We start from the raw sequence: 12,514 nt of genomic DNA on the forward strand, positions 1-12,514 counted from the left end.
ATTCTCCTGCCTCAGTCTCCTGAATAGCTGGGATTACAGGCATGCGCCACCATGCCCAGCTAATTTAGTATTTTCAGTAGAGACGAGATTTCTCCATGTTGGTCAGGCTGGTCTCAAATTCCCGACCTCAGGTCATCCGCCCGCCTCAGCTTCCCAAACTGCTGGGATTACGGGCGTGAGCCATCGTGCTTGGCATCCTCACCTCTTAATACTACCACATTGGGAATTAGGTTTCAATGTATGAATTATGAGGGGACACAAACATTCAGACCATAACACTCTTTAAGTTTTTTTTTTTATATATGTATTTATTCCAGATGGATGATGTACTAAGGCTAAGAGAATCTTCTTAGCAAGTCCTGCAGTGGTGTCTGACCCCTCTCTGTAGAATGGGGAGTTACCTGTACTTTAATTGGCTTTGGGTCTTAACTGATATGCCGAGATTTTAACATATCTATTGTAGAAGTGAGGAAGGGATTCCAGCACAGCTGCTAGGGCAGGATGTGTGGAAAGAGGAACATAGTTGAAATTCTAGGGACTTTTACATAATAGAGGATCCATTAACCTGTGCTCATCTCTACCTTGAAAGTCCCCCCAACCAATTCCTCTATTGAGTAGTTTCAGATGGGATGACTGGTTCTATGTGTAAGTGAACCATGTATACCCAGAATACTCTTGTTTATCAGTTTGATGGAATAGCTTTTAGGGTTAAATCTGCTTTTGTGATGTCTGCTGGAATAGTGATCTTCAATCTCTTTCCCTAGCATGACCTGATTGCCAAAATAATTTTTTTTTTTTTTTTTTTTTTTTTTTTGAGACGGAGTCTTGCTCTGCCACCCAGACTGGAGTGCAGTGGCCGGATCTCAGCTCACTGCAAGCTCCGCCTCCCGGGTTTACGCCATTCTCCTGCCTCAGCCTCCCGAGTAGCTGGGACTACAGGCGCCCGCCTCGTCGCCCGGCTAGTTTTTTGTATTTTTAAGTAGAGACGGGGTTTCACCGTATTAGCCAGGATGGTCTCGATCTCCTGACCTCGTGATTCGCCCGTCTCGGCCTCCCAAAGTGCTGGGATTACAGGCTTGAGCCACCGCGCCCGGCCTAATTTTATAAAACCATATAGCTTGCACATTTTTAAGTTGAAAAAAATGACACTTTTAAGATTTTAAGATGAACTATCTGCAAATGTCATAATTCTAGCAAATTGTAAATATTGACATTTTATTTTTAAAATGTAACTTTTAAATGTATCCAATAGACTCCAAATGCCATAGAGATTTGATATCCATCATCATTAACTTAAAAAACTTAGAAAGTTCTTCTTTAACAGAATTTTTACATAATTCATTTTTTCCCCTTGAGCTTGCATTTTCAATTTTCTTCCCCTACAAAATTTAGTTTTATGTAATACATTTTATGTTTGACAATATTATATTGACAACACTATTGTACTTCTCTGCAACATGTATAATATATATATAAATGGTAATTGCTTTTAAATTTTTTTGAAAAGGGAGGCTCTAAGCATTTTTAAAAGGATCATTTGAACTGAGCTATTATAATTATTATGACAATATAATTGATCAAAATTATAATTGTTATTAACATGAATAATTATCAAACATAAAATATAAGATTTTATCTTTTAATGAGATAGGCTTTTTTTCTTTCCCCAATTAGGTCATGTACTTATTGGCTTCAGAATCTGTTTTATTCCTTTTTAGTAGGTACAGATTTTGATGAACTTTGTTAATATATATCTGAGTAGATGTGGATATAATAAAATTATATTATAGTAATATCATTCTATTTACTCCTTCCTATTTATCACCAAATTTTACTGCAATAATTTATCAACAAACAATTAAATTGGGTCCTTTTTCAATTTTATTGAAAGCAAATAATTAATAATTATTTAAATTGCAAAAAGTTTTTTACCCAGTCATTCTTTTTCACTTTTTCAACTTGGACACCAACAATTTAAATTTTTTCTGGAGGTTTTTATACCTGGAGTAATTTTAGAGGGGTGAGAGGTTTTTTTTAACTTTATATTAGTGTATACATACAGAAAAGTGTATGTTTCATAATGTGCAGCCTGATGAATTTTTACCACTGAATGCATCACTGTAACAAGTTCTCAGATCAACAACAAACAAAACATTATTAGTACTCCGTGAGCTCTTTACTTGTTATTTTCTTTTTTCTTTTTTTTTTTTTTTTTTTTGAGACGGAGTCTAGCTCTGTCGCCCAGGCTGGAGTGCAGTGGCGCGATCTCTGCTCACTGCAAGCTCCGCCTCCTGGGTTTACGCCATTCTCTTGCCTCAGCCTCCCAAGTAGCTGGGACTACAGGCGCCCGCCATCTCGCCCGGCTAGTTTTTTGTATTTTTTAGTAGAGATGGGGTTTCACTGTGTAGACCAGGATGGTCTCGATCTCCTGACCTCGTGATCCACCCGTCTCGGCCTCCCAAAGTGCTGGGATTACAGGCTTGAGCCACCGCGCCCGGCCTACTTGTTATTTTCTAACCACTATTCACTGACTCCCCCAACCATATTTGTCTTTTTATTTATTTATTTTTTTGCGGTAATTGATATAAGTGGAATCATTCATTATGCTCTCCTTTGCTGAACATTATTGAAATTGAGATTCATCCTGTATTTTGCATATATCTGTAGATTATTCACCCTTATTACTGCATAGCACAATTTCTTTATTCATTCCATTATTGATGGGCACTTTTTATAGTTTGGGGACATTAGAAATATTACTATTATAAGCATTCTAGTATTTGTTTTATTTTTATCTGTGTGTACTTTTCTGTTGAGCATATATACATTGCAGTAGAATTGTTGGGTCATGGGGTCATGGAATATGCATTTGAGTACAGCTTTAGTACATACTGACAGATAGTCTTTCAAAAGAGTTGCACCAATGTATATACTCAGCAGCAATGAATAACGTTTCTGGTTGCTTCATATTCTTGTCTACACTTAGTATTATTTGTTCATTTTATTAGCCTTTCTAGTGGATATATAATGGTATCACTATGTGATTTTAATTTGCATCACTTTGAGCAATAAAGTTGATCATTATTTTATATGTCACTTGGCCATTTAGGTCTCCTTTTTTTGTGAAATGTCTAATCTTTTTTTTGGCCAATTTTTCTGTTGTTAAAATTGCTTTATTGATTTGTTGAAGTTTTGTTTTCTTAATGAATTCTGTGTATAACACTTTTTCAATATAAGTAATGGAAAATATTATATTTCATTCTATGAGTTGCCTTTTCATGCTATTAATAACTTTTTGTAAACAGAATACTTAATATAGTCCAACTTATCTTTTTTCTGTTACAGTATATGCTTTTTTGAATCTTATATAAGAAATCTTTGCCTATCTCAAGGTTGTGAAAAAGCTCTCCTATGCAGCTTTATTAACTCCAAGAGATTTATTATTTTACCTTTTATATTCAAAACTGTAATCCACAAATAATTCATGTTTGTATATGCTGTGAGGTCAAGACCAAAACATACTTTTCCCCGGTATGGATATCCAGTCGATCCAGTACCACTTATTGTGCCCTTTCTTCAAGCTGGAGAGGAGCTATTATAAACGGGGTGATGAAAGAAAATCTGAACTTCCGTAACAGGCTCATTCTTAGACACCACAATTTTAGAAACAGTAAACATGAGAGTTGAAGAACAGAGAATCTACTACTCTAAAAATATCTCTTTCTTCATATCTTTTGGGAAATCTTGAAGTACTCTTGGGCATTTCAGTTTGAAGACTACTGTTCTAGGAAGTAAGTCAGGATAGAGGAAGATAAGGATTCTTAAAAGGGAGGATAGAGTCCATATGGCAACTCATATACCCTGTACATGCAAGAGGACTTTGGGGCCCAAAGGCAAACAAAGAGATAATGATATTGTGGAGTAAATTGGGCAAACTTTCTTGCCTAAATGAAGTGAGATCTCTTTTCTCCCTAAGCTACTTGGCAGTTCGTATTTATTTTTCTGTTGACTGCACAGAACTTTTCAGTGGTGACTACTAAAACCACACCATGCTATAGCTTCATTTTGGATCATCATTTTTTCTTACCTAAGGTCATTCAGCTAAAGATTTTAAATAGATTTCGATGGAATTTTATATGACTGGAAATTACTGAGCAACCACATTTTACCAGTTACTCTCTTTTTACATACGAAAATTCTAAAGCAGTGAAACATTAAAATATATTGTCCTCAGTCATGTCCTGAGTTTCATGCTTAGTTTCTTAGAAACCAAAATTCCCTATTTCCAACCTAGTGCTTCACCCCTCTCTAAAAGCTATGCCTTTGCAAATAATTAAAAATTCCTGTCAAAGGAGCCCCCAAACATCACAGTTTTTTTGTTCTGTACATGAGGAATCAGCCCAAGGCTGTCTTCGTGGGCATGTGTGCTTCTGTGGATTTCCGAAGGGCCATGGGAATGGCTGTGGACACAGAGCAGGCAAAGTGTCTGTGATCAGGACATGATAGAGATGACACTGCCTTTCCTTTAGCTGCCCTTGGAGGCATCTTATGCCTCATAACAGAAGGTAGAAATGGGGAGATTTTTGTCTAATAGGACAGTTTCAGGCTCTGTCAGAGCTGAGTGGGTTACGTGCCATTTCCTCAAGCTGTACTTGGGGGAGAAGTTGGGGCGAACTGGTGCATTTAACTGCTTGGGTTGGCCCAGCAGTGTTTCTTGCTTTTTCAACCCTCAGAGTTCTGAAGCAACCAGGAAATGTTACAGGAAGGAGAAAGAGGTTTTCAGGGACAGAAGGGTAGTGACTAGTAGGGCAATGTTGGAAATGGAAAACAAACAAATTTTTAAAAATAAACCTTTTACTTTGGAACATTTTAGATTTGCAGAATTATTCAGAAGATGCTACAGAGAGTTTTTGTATACCCTACACCCAGACTTCCCTGTTAATAATTGCATCTTACATTAGTATGGCACAATTATTGCAATTAATGAATAAACATTGATATATTATTATTAACTGAAGTCTATACTTTATTCACATTTATGAAGTTTTTCTATAATGTCCGTTTTCTGTTCCAGGATCCCATCCAGGAGATCATATTTTATTTAGGAAGGATGTCTCCTTAAGTCTTCCTTGTTGTGACAATTTCTTAGACTTTTTGTGTTTTTGATGACCTTGATAGCTTTCAGGATCAGGTATTTTGTAGAATGTCCCTCAAGTGGGATTTGTCTGATGTTTTCTCATGATTGAGTTGGGGTTAAATGTTTTTGAAAGAAAGGATACAGAGGCAAAGTGGCATTCTCATCACATATCAAGGGTACATATTGTCAATGTGACTTCCTACTGTTGATGTGAACCTTGATTGCCTGGGTGAGATAGTGTTTGTCAGCCTTTTCGACTGCTTCCAGCAGGGCCAGATTACATTTTGGAAGCTCTAAAGCATTGAAAACATTGGAAGACACATTTTGTCAAATTAATTTTAAAATATATATTACAACATTTTAGATTGCTCTCATTTTTCCAATGAGGACTACATTTTTTTTTTGTTGTGATTTTTAAGCTACAAAATTGTTTCCTAAAAAAATTATACTATGAAAAAAATATATCATGGTGCTTCTGTTTTGTTGACGTCCTCAGCACATACTCTATCTGTCTCTAGGGTAATCCAACAAAGGCCTTCTGGGAGCAGTTTCTTACTCTTCATCCCATTTGAGAGATATCCTCATATTCTCTCTAATCCCAAGGACTCCTTGCATTTAAATGAAATTAATATAATTTAAATGAAATTAGCATAATTCTCTCTATGAATATTTATTAGGAACAATAGTTTCTAATATATTAAAACAAAAGCAGATCTCTGCTAGAAACAGGAAGAGTAGCTACAAAGGTTAGTAATAAACCTTTGTTCTTAGGGTTCTTCTGATCTATAGCAAACCCTACCTAAACCTAAACCAAATGCGTGAATCACTGGTTTCTAAGACTTGCCACATGGCAGATGAGGTATGTTTTGTAGTCAGCAGCTTCCTGGGAAATCTGCAAATCACATTCTCATCTTCTAAGTTGGGCCTTGTTCAGAAGGAACCTGGATGTTAATTAACACCAGCCCCTTCCTTCCCCCTTCCCTTCCCTTCCCTTCCCTTCCCTTCCCTTCTTCTTTCTTTCTTTCTTTCTTAGATGGAATTTTGCTCTTGTTGCCCAGGCTGGAGTGCACTGGCGCGATCTCGGCTCACAGCAACCTCCGCCTCCCGGGTTCAAGTGATTCTCCTGCCTCAGCCTCCTGAGTAGATGGGATTACAGGTATGCACCACCACATCTGGCTAATTTTGTATTTTTAGTAGAGATGGGGTTTCTCCATGTTGGCCCAGGCTGGTCTCAAACTCCTGACTTCAGGTCATCTGCCCACCTTGGCCTCCCAAAGTGCTGGGATTATAGGCATAAGCCACTGTGCCCGGCCAACACCAGCCACTTTTCTTAGCATGCAGCTGGAGCAGGAGCTATGCTTGACCATACAAAACCCAGAGTAAGTGACTAAAGTCATACAGCTGGTGATAGTGGAGCCATGACTGGACTCCTAAGCATCTGGCCTCAACATTTAGCTGTAACTCACAAGATGGTTTACAGTTTTCTCATGTCAGGTTTACATAAAATCCTGGTGCATTATGAACTACACAGGTAAAAAGATAAAACGATTCCTTTCTCTCCTCTAAAGTACTCTTTTTCATCTTGGTGAGGATTTACTCATAAATAGTAGTTAAAAGGTAGAAGAGGGTTTAATGCTCATGTTCCAATATTATTCTCAAGCAAGGCAGCATCACATGCTAAGATTAGCTGCTTATCAGGAATTTAGTATCACTTTAACGTATGCATTCATTTAATAAACTCTTCAGAATAATGTGTTAGAGAAGTTAAGTCTTCTCCACTAACTAATTAGTTATTATAAGAGGAGGACGGTGTATAGTATACTAATAAAAAATAGCCTCATATTGGGTAGATTACTTCATATATTTAGGGCCATTAGAGAGTTAATTTTCAGTAATATTCCTACTTTCTCCCATGCATAGCATTATTCATGGCAGAAGAGGAAATAATCTTCTATTAAATGGGACCTTAAAAATATTATCTTTTAATCATACCTCATACCAGCTAATTAGCACTAATGTATAAAACACCAAACAGAAAAAAGTGATTAATATAATTGATATGTTACAGGCAGATATTTTATTTAAAATATCCAACATTTGGTAGGGAAGGGAGATAAAGCACATAAGAATAATTTATTTAAAATTAAAAGTTTGAAGTTTATAATATTAAAATGTGGTAGCATATTAGTGAGTTCTGTATCATTAAAAAAAGTAAATGGCTTTTATAAATGCCACAGTCTTTATTAGCAACCTGATAATCATTTTTCTGGTCTAAAACCAGAGATTTTTCTCTAACTGCTAATTTAAGAAAAGTAGTTAATTTTTTTTCTATTTCTCACTCTCTTTTTTTTTTTTTTAATGTAGCATAAATATCTAGTTCCTTCTCAAACACCCAAAGAACCATTCCATATCTCTTTCTTGCCAGTAGAACCTTGATTTTCTGGAATAATTACACGGAGTCATTTCATGATTTGAGGTAAGTTTAAGCTAGTCATAAAATTTCATTCTCCTTTGCCAATGACTACATTTTTCAGCTTTCTTTGCAGCATTTGATGTTCTATAACTATGTATGGACAATGAAGGAAAGATCCTGATAAGAAGCTTCTGAAAGAAAATTGCTTTCCAGATAAAATGGCAATTGTACCACTGCTATTCTGTCACTTTTCTTTTCCTTCCTTTGAATTTAGGTCTGAAACCTAGTGTTATAGAAGTCATCTTGTGACCACAAAACCACAAGCCACATGAAACAGATAAAAGTAGCCCCTTTTTTTATTATCAGCATTGAATTTATCATGGAATGCCTGTCTTCAGACTTCTTATTATAATATTTTATTCAGTTTTAAAGTATACATTTATTTTGACACTTTAACACCTCCAAAATTAGGCATGGAGACTATAGAAGAACATTCTTTTAATCCTTAAGAACTAAGAAAGGAGGCAGAGGAGATGGTAAATTAGATGGGTTTTAGCATTGTTAAAGGGGATATCTACCTATTTTCAAAGTTGGCCTCAGAATTTAGCTCCAATGGTGTTTACTTCTTCCAAGGACTATTTTAAGAAATGTTGCATCATTTATGTTCCTGATGACACAGAAACCAACACTGAATGGAAAAACTCACTGGCAATTTTAAGTTGACTATGATTCAGAAGAGTTGAACTCTGAATTTGAAAGAGTTTAGAGACATTAACCAGTTTATTTCTCATTTTAAAGTATGCAGATAGGTGATATGATACAGATCCAGTTTTGATACATCTGTATATAATAAAAATTCTAAGTAATATAGAAGCATGTGTAATAGTTACTTGGCAGCATGTTTCTTTAGAAACATACAATAATGATTACTTTTATAGCTGATGGTACTTCAGTTTTGACAAACGGTAGTGTGTAAGAGAAAGAATCTCCTACTTGGTTAAGCCGTTCCTACTTGGGTATTTTCTTACTTGGAACTGAAATAATTTCCACTGTATACAAGAACACTCCGAATTCTTGTTCCATAAGCTTTACTTGAAAACGTGTTGTTCATCCTACTATATTATTCTTATGACTCCATTTAGCATGGCCTTTTGGTGGTCTGAGTGTGCGGGGCTTCCTTTAAATACCTGGATTGGCTTGAATTGATTATTAACTTACTATAAAAATCTTACACACACACACTAATGTTTTTGGATAGCTCCTGCTTCTTCAACTTACATTCAGGAATTATTTACAAATTTCAGAGTTCTTGAAGTCAGCTCTGTGATGGTTAATTTTATGTGTCAGTGTAACTGGGCTAAGGGATCCCCACGTAGTTGGTAAAACATTAGGGTGTGTCTGTGAGAGCGTTTCTGGAGATTAGCATTTGAATCAGTAGACTGAGTAAACAAGATTGCCCTCATCAAGGTGAGTGGTCATCCTCCAATCTGTTGAGGGCCCAAAGAGATCAAAAGGCAGAGGAAGGGTGAATTTGCTCTCTCTCTTCTGGAGCTGGGACATCCGTCTACTCCTGTCCTCAAACATCAACATACCTAATTTTAGGGCCTTCAGAATTGGATCCGTACTTACACTATTACCCCCACTCTCCAGTTCTTTGGCGTTTGGACACACATTGGGACTTACGCCATTTACGTCCCTGGTTCTCAGACCTTCGGGCTTGGCTTTTCTTGGCCTCCAGCTAGCCCACGGGAGATTATGAGCCTTCTCAGTCTCCATAATTACTTGAGCCAATCCCTCTTAACAAATATCTTTGTATTTATCTACATATAGTCATGCATTGCTTAATGATGGGGCTACACTCTAAGAAATGCATCATTAGGGGATTTTGTTATTGTGTGAACATCACAGAGTGTACTTACACAAACCAAAATAGTGTAGCCTACCACACATTTAGGCTATGTAGGATAGCCTGAATATTGTAGGCAATTGTGATAGAATGATAAGTGCTTGTGCATCAAAAGACATGGAAACATAGAAAAGATAAAGTATAAAATATAAAACACAGTACACCTATACAGGGCACTTATCATGAATAAAGCTTGTGGACTAAAAGTTGCCCTGGATGAGTCAGTGAATAAGTGGTGGCGAATGTGAAGGCCTAGCACATTACTGTATACTTTTATATAACTGGTAGCACAGTCGGTTTGTTTACACCAACATCACCATAAAGATATGAGTAATGCATTGAGATATGACATTATGACAGCTATGATGTCACTAGGCAATAGGAAATTTCTCAGTTCCATTATAATCTATGGGGCCACTGTTGTATATGAGGTCCGACATTGACCAAAATGTGGTTATGACTATGCAGCCTATTGGTTCTATTTCTCTGGAGAACTCGACTAGTACAAGCTCCCAACTGGATTTTGTGATTTAAAGTGAATCAGTTCTACCAGAATGAGTGCTAGATATTCCTACTAGACATGTGCTTCTCAGTTTGCTAAATAACATGCTTCTAGGAGAATATAGTAACTCTTCTTGCAAAAGCATTTCTTACAGAGCTTTGCAGAACTTTTGGTTTTTTATTTTATGATTATTACTCTTTACTATTGGGTATTGACTTCCTTTTCTCTTAAAGATTTAAATGTAATGGTGTCTGTGCACCATTACATTCAGGGAAGAAAAGAGACCTATATTAAATCCCTAAAATAGGCCATTCTTTTGTGTAGGCTTTTGTCATAACTGACTTACTCCATCATCAGAATAATTTCTGAGGTAGATAATGGCCTGAGGTCATGCCCTATGTTATATCTGAGGAAACTAAGGCTGGGAGAGATTTAAAAAGTTGATAAGCCATTTTGATTCAGATTAGCCACACTCAAAAGTGCAGACGACTTCCAAATCACCATGTTTTCTCCTGAGAACGAGGGGTAATTCACAACAAATATTTGAATGTGTCCTACGGGCCACTCATTTTACTGGCACTGTCCCTGCCTTTAAAGTGCCAATAGTCTCGTGAGAACTAGAATGACGCATGGTGCTTTCAAGCCACATTGGCTGAGTAAAACCCAATGGTATGACCAGAACAACTGGTCTTTAAAAAAGGCTCTGGCAGCCTTTTAGCACAGAGATTGGTTAACAGCACTGAGCAAAGACCTTTAAGTCAAGATCTTCTGGCTTCACATCTCCAACCATTAACTTATTGCTTGACTTCATATAGCCTGTTTCCTCATCAGCAAAAAGTAATAATAATGGAAATAATTATGCACTTTACAAACATTGTTGTGTGAAGTAAGTGAGAGACTACTTACAAAGTGCTCATGTGGTTTCTGGCACTTAACAGGCCTCCAACAAAGCTTTGGATGAGCTAAGAATGAGACTCCAGGAACGGAATGTCTCAAAGACAGGACTTGTGTGTGAGGGCTCTGGACTGGAAAGACTGCGAGAATGTTTGCTATGAGGATTCCTCTTCCATACCCTAAACACAGTGCTAAAGTTTTCAGAAAGGACTTGCTTGGGAGCACTATGAATACACAGAGTGTCCCCCCTGGGCTTTTTTTTTTTTTTTTAAACTGCTGACAACTGCTAAACTACTCACAGACTTAGCCTGGATTTTCAAAGATGATTAGATATCACTAACAAGATTGTCCAGGTGCCTAAAAAGTTATGCGATGTTTTCTCTGATGAAGGAGTCTTTGTTGTGAGCTTGCAGAACATCTGTGATCTCTGTTTATAGGGCTCACCATTATTTGAGTGTCTGTGCTCTGCCTCATGGGCTATAAAATAAGCCAAGTCATCGTGTTTGCTCCTCGTAAAATATTACAAATTAAGTCAATAAATCCACCTCTCCCAACTGAAAATCTGCACCCCTTGGGACATCACAGAGCTATCTGATGCCTTGTCTTTCTGTACTCTGGTCTCTAGGTTCCACGCAATCTGCAACTTGATTGAAAAATTCCCAGTTCTATATATGAAGAAGTAGTACTGCATCTGTAAGCCAGACCCTTGTTTCCTCCTGCTTACTTTATCTCTTCCTATATTGTTCTAGGAAGACATGTTTGCCTTCTCGGTCTGCAGAGAAAGTTAGATAAGTATTATATGTTGCTTTTAATATCTATCCAGACAATTACATCAAAAACTTTTAAGTGCTTCTCTTCTGTTCCCTATTTGACTGCCTGCAGCATTTCTCAACTAAAAGCTCTCTTTCCAAACTTTGCCTTAATTGTTAATAGGCATCTGCTGAGGCTTAACTTTGCTTTATGGCACAGTGTGGGAGATTTCAATGTGCCTCAGCTTGTCTGTGGCAGAACTTGGGGAATGGTGAGAAATTAGACAACAGTCTGTTGAGTCCTGAACATATATTAGTAAGAGATCACTGCAGAAATAATAGCTGACATTTGAAAAACATCTCATAATGGTATACTAACCGACCTTCCTGGGTTAAGAACTAGATTGAGCAGCACACAATCCCCGTGAAAATGTTCTCAATTTACTACTAGCTGAGAGCCCTGCTGCAGTTCTGTTATTAACTGCTCCACTACGGCCAAAGGATAGAGAAGGTTGAACAGGGCTTTTCTAATTAGTGTTTGTGGTACTAGTCTGCTGGCTGGCCTTGAAATTGGAATAAGGCAGGTCAGACATTAAAACTCAGAGAAAGAAATCAGAATTCTTTAACTCTCTTCTCTCTATACTATCTTTAGCTCCCGTTCTCTACTCGTCTACTCTACTTCTCTTATACCACCATCGACCTACAACTGGGCAACCCTTCATACTATATGTTTATTTGTCTTACACTTTTACAAGGCTTAATAACACTCCAGCTTACTAGCCAACCAACATGGGAGTTTTTCTGATTCTCCATAATGACTTCTAAATGTCAAATGAGTAAGATTCAGTTTATCCAGTTCCTTAGGCAAGATAGCAAGCCCCCGATTTCTAATAATGAAGGAAGCTTGTTACTT

The sequence above is a fragment of the Trachypithecus francoisi genome, unplaced genomic scaffold (genome assembly GCF_009764315.1).
Source record: "Trachypithecus francoisi isolate TF-2019V2 unplaced genomic scaffold, Tfra_2.0 Lachesis_group2, whole genome shotgun sequence".
Taxonomy (NCBI): Eukaryota; Metazoa; Chordata; class Mammalia; order Primates; family Cercopithecidae; genus Trachypithecus; species Trachypithecus francoisi.